Source organism: Halichoerus grypus, chromosome 1 (genome assembly GCF_964656455.1).
Source record: "Halichoerus grypus chromosome 1, mHalGry1.hap1.1, whole genome shotgun sequence".
NCBI classification, from domain to species: Eukaryota; Metazoa; Chordata; class Mammalia; order Carnivora; family Phocidae; genus Halichoerus; species Halichoerus grypus.
This window is the reverse complement of record NC_135712.1, coordinates 78908392-78914179: the sequence shown is the minus strand read 5'-3', so window position 1 is coordinate 78914179 and position 5788 is coordinate 78908392.

Here is a 5788-nt window from a genome sequence, read left to right as displayed (position 1 = left end):
TCTGATTTGCTTTTTAGTCTATCCAAGTAAATTTTCAGGTCACTTTTAGTTTCTCAGAAAGGAACAGGAAGTATTTATAGTAGAGTCAGTTGGCCATATTAACCAGAGGCACCAGTTCCCTTTGTCAGTTAATCACGGAGCCTGGTTTCCTTCTCTACTGGGTAAACATCCTTTTTATATCCCTGTTTTTCCTCGAAGTCAGCACTTGCTTAATGATTTCCTGTTTCTGAGCAAAATCTTCCTGAAATCAAACATGAAATCAAGCAGGAGAAATTGGTAAGGCTGCCATGATGAGAGAATCTGAAGTCCTAGAATTTGTCTGGGTTATGGGCAGTTCAAGAATTAGAAGGTGGAATGTCTGGGGTCCTCAGCCTGCTAGCCATTCCCTTCCCTCAGGACTGTCTGCAGTGATAGGCACTGAGGGACCCAAAGCTCTCCATGAAAGTTTCTTTATAAAGCTCTGTGGGAAAACAACATTTAAGTGTCTCTTCTTTTTCTTTTTTTTTAAAGATTTTATTTATTTGAGAGAGAGAGAGAAAGAGAGAGAGAGAGCGCATGAGTGGGGGGCAGAGGCAGAAACAGACTTTTCGCTGAGCAGGGAGCCCAACACGGGGCTCGATCCCAGGACCCAGAGATCATGATCTGAACTGAAGGCAGATGCTTAACCGACTGAGCCACCCTGGTGCCCCTTGAGCCCCTCTTCTTAAATGTAAAAGGATTAAGTGAGAAATAAATGTTTCTCACTGAAGAATGGTAGCTTCTAATTAGTGTAGTGCTTATTTCTAAGGTTGAAGGCTAGAAATGCTTGGAAGAGAATATATTTCTGTTGCCTCCTTTATGTTGTGGTAATTTTTCCTGAGCCACTAACAATGTTATTAGGGGAAGAACCTTCTCCTAAGTGATCATAAATTTGATAGCTTATTTTTCTGATATGCAAAAAAAGTCTTGTTTGTTTTGAATGCTTTTGTTACATTGTTTATATTACTATGTCACAACTCAGTGTCTAGTAGGAAAACTGATGATGAATTCAAACTATATCCATTGATGTAAAATGCTATGGAATAACTTCACTAATCCCTTCTTAAAGATGCCTTGTATTAAAACCTATAAAAGCTCAATTTGTCATGGGGTTCAGATGAACACCTTACTTAGTCACCTTCTTCTAACAGGGGAAACAAAAGTGATTCTGGTAGTTTTCCTGAATATTAAATACAATGGAAAACCTTTGCTTTGTTTAAATTGTTTTTGATAGCCCCCAAACCATCCTTTCCTCAATTCCTATGAAACACACAGTAACTAAACTGGTCATGCTTGCTCAGACAGGCTTGCTACACAAGTAATGCACAAAGGCTGGCTAGAGGTAAGCAACAGATATACTGTGTTGCAAGAAGCTCCTGTGGGAATCATCTGGAAATCCCTACCCTTTCTTCATGCTCTCTGTCTGTTCACTGAGCTACTATACCCTTGTTGGGGAATCCTGGAGATGTGGCACTGCAAATAAGACTACCAGGTAGCAAAGCAGTGGTGAAGACCAATCAGAGATTTTAGGTAGATTTACCCCCACTCTTTAATAATCCATTCAACAAAATATGTTGAGTTTCTCCTCCGGGCCTGACATTGGGTTGCTTGCTGGAAATCAAAAGATGAGATTCAAAATAAGACATGGTTTGTGCACAGAGAGTATTATAAAAATCAAAATCATAAAAAATTTTTTATTAAAAAAAATCTCAAATTGATCTACAGAGTCAATGTGATTTCAATACCAAAAAGGTTTTCATGGAACTTGACAGGCTGATTCTAACATTGCTATAGAAGAGTGAAGGGCTGAGAAGAGTCAAGATTCTCTGAAAAAAGAACCTGGTTGGAGAATTTGTCCTTCCAGGTAATAAGACTTATTATAAAGTGATAGTAATTAAGACAATGTGGTTTAATTCAGGAATGGACAAAGAAATGGAATCAGATATGAACCCATGCGTATATGAAAATTTCATTCATAATGAAGGCTGCTTCACAGATCAATGGGAAAATAATGGATAATCCAATAACTGATGCTGGGATAATTGGTTATATAGATTTTAAAAACCATGAAATTGAATCCCTTCCTTGCATCATACACATAAGTTTAGTCTAACAAAATTAGAGACTTAAATATGAAAGAGAAAATCTTAAATTTTTAGAAAAAAAATATGTGGATAAGAAAGGATTTTATAAACAAGACTCAATAGGCTTAAACGATGGAGAAAAATATTTTCAATCTTATCATAGTAATATTAAAATCTTCTATTAATCAGAAAATACCCCTAAAGAAGGTAAAAGGGACAAGCCACAAATTGGAAGTATTTACACCACATATCATTGATGACAAAGAATTAGTATCCAGAAGACATAAAGAACTAAAAAATAGTCCTATAAAAATTGAACAAAAGTATGAAAGAATACATAATTGGTTAATATATAAAAAAATTACTATTCTTATTAGTAATCTAGGAAATTAAAACTAAAACCACAATGAGATGACATTTAAAAAATATAATTTGTAATAACATCAAACTATTTAAAGCCTCTATGTTTAAAATCATAAAACATGTTGGAGCACCTGGGTGGCTCAGCAGGTTAAGCATCTGACTCTTGGTTTCGGCTCAGGTCATGATCTCATGGGTCATGGGTTCAAGCCCCATGTTGGACCCTGCTCAGTGGGGAGTCTGCTTGAAAGATTCTCTCCCTCTGTCTCTCCCCCTTCTCATGCCCGTGGACATGTATGCTCTCTCTCTCTCAAATAAATAAATAAATCCTTAAAATTACAAAACATGTTGATAAATTTAAAAAATCTAAGTAAATGGTGAGATATACCACGTTCATGGGTTGGCAGTTTCAATATAGTTAAGGTGGCAATTCTTCTCAAACAGATCTATAGATTCAATTCAATTTCCACCAAGATCTCACCAGAGCTTTTTGTAGAATTTGACAAGCTGATTCTAAAATTTATTTGGAAATGCAAAAGACCTAGAATAGCCAAAACAATTTTGGTAAAAAAGGACTAAGTTGGAGATTTCAAGACTTATTATTTGGCTATCGAAATCAAGACAGTGTGGTATTGATAGAAGGACAGTCGTATAGATTAATAGATTAGAATAGGGAATCCAGAATTAGACATACACATTAGAACCCTCACAACTCAATAAGACAAATAACCTTATTTTTTTTTAGAAGGGACAAATATGAACAGATACTTCACAAAGATATATGAATGTCCAATAAGTTCATGAAAATATACTCAGCATCATTAATATCAGAGGACTAGAAGTTAAAATCATGGGGGTGCCTGGGTGCCTCAGTCAGCTGAGCCTCCAACTTTTGGTCTCGGCTCAGGTCAGGATCTCAAGGTCCTGGGATCCAGCCCCATGTTGAGCCCCACCTAGGTCTCTGTGCTGGGCATGGAGCCTGCCTAAGATTCTCTCTCTCCTCTCCCTCTGCCCCTCCCCCACCCATCTATTAAAAAAAAAAAAAAAGAAAGAAAGAAAGAAAGAAAAATCATGAAGAATACCCACTTCATAAGCACCAGAATGGCTAAAACAGTCTGACAATGCCAAGTGTTGCTGAGAATATGGAGCAACTGGAACACTCCGATTTTGTTGTTAGGAATGTAAAAATGGTATGACCACTATAGAAAAGCAGTTCAGTAGCCTCTTATTAAAAAAAAAAATAAACATGCATTTACCATACAACCCAGAGAAAAGGAAAAGTGCTACAAAAAGAGTTGTATGTGAATGTTGTCATGTAAGTCTCTGACATTAAGCTTTTTAATTTTAGTTTAAGTGTCTGACATTAAGCTATTGATGGCCAGGACATCCATTTCAAAATCCTCCATCTTGAATAAACACATCACCGCTGTATGACACAGCTACTAGCAAAACAACCAGATAAAAAATTGGGCTGCCCGCACCCATGAAGTTCTCTCAGAAAGCCCTGGGGAAACTAAATAACTGACCATTTGAGTGACTCATTTCTCCCTTCCTATACCCTAGTTCCCCTCTATGCTTTAAATTAGCCATTAAAGAGTGAACCATTGAAATTCTAGACATCCTTACCTGGGACCCTAATAAAGGCAGAGCCCCAGGCCTATTCTCTCTCTCTCTCTCTCCATCCTGCAACCCCAGCTGCCACCCAATTCCCTTGCTGTGTGGACTTTGGGTGTGCTGCTTACCCTCCAGGACCTGTGAGTAGTAAATCTTGTTCCCCAGAATTCCCTGATGGGTTCTGCTCAAGTGTGTCCTGTAATTATAAGAAGAACCACAGGGGCTGGTCCAGCCACAACACTGACCCTGGTTGGGGAAATATCTGTGGGGGCTTCCTACAAGTAATGTGGGCTCAGGAGCATACCTCAGGTATTCCTAGTGAAGAGCATCACTATCAATAAGCTGAGACCAACACAACAAATGTTCATTTCTGATTTATCCATAATTCATAATAGCCACAAACTGAAAATAACCCAAATCTTCCACTACAGATAAATGGATAACCATACTGTTGTATATTCAGTCATGCAATAGACTACCACTCAGCAATTAAAAGGAACAAATTTCTGGTATTTGCAACAGCATAGCTCGATCTAAAACATGTTATGTCGAGTGAATGTTATATTGACCCAGAAATGTAAATACTGTATGATTCCATTTATATGAAGGTGTAAATCAGACAGAACTATTTTATAATGATAGAAATCAAATCAGTGATTACTGCATAGGTGGTGGCAAGGGAGGATGGATGGCAAAGGCACCTGAGGATAATCTGTTTTTTGAAGCAGTGGTTGCTACGTGGGAGTATACATTTTTCAAAACTCGCTCCATCATATACTTAAAATGTGTGCATTTTGTTGCATGTGAGTTATACCCCAGTGAGCTTGATTAAAAAGGTTATACCTCAGTAAACACTGTCAATGTACTCAAAGCCACTTAACTATACACTTAAAAATGATTAAAATGGTCACTTTTATGTTATATATGTTTCACCACAATAAAAAATACAAGGTATACTTTTTCTAAAATTATAATATTTAAAATTTCAAACACACACAAAATGGAAAGAACAGTGTAATCATCCCCAGCATATCCTCTGTGCATTATCTAGATCTAACCATTGCTAAAGCAAATATGGCAAGTTTTAGTTACATTTGTATATGTATAAACACCCTAGAGTAAGCTTAAATTGATAATCATATTGTTTTGATTACTAAATTTATTAATATTTATATTTATTATACCTGAGTAAATTAACAAGAATCCATTAATATCATTTTTTATCTAGTCAAGTTTCAAGTTTTCCCAAGCATTCCAAAATTCATCCCCAAATTTCTCTTTTATAGTCTTTTGTCCCATTTAAGATTTAATCAAAGTGTATGTTTTGTTATAACATTTTAGTCTCACTTAATAAAAAACTGTTTTCTTCCTCCTCTATGATATTGACTTGCTAAAGACACCCAGCCAGATAGGGAGAGTCCCATATTCTGGATTTGTCTATTTCCTCATAGTATCATTTCCCTTAACATTCAATTCCCTTTACTTCTTGTGATGTGGAAATTTTGCCGAGGGCTTGATTAGATTCGGGTTAATATCTTTGACAAGAATTATTCATAGATAAATATATATAGTTAATACTGCATCATATCATGGGACTCATAATATCAGATGGTACCACTGTTAGTGGTGCCAAATTTGGTCACTCAACTAAGTGATAGCCAGATCTCTCCATTGTAAAGATGCATTTTTTTTTTTGCAATTTTTGCAATTTT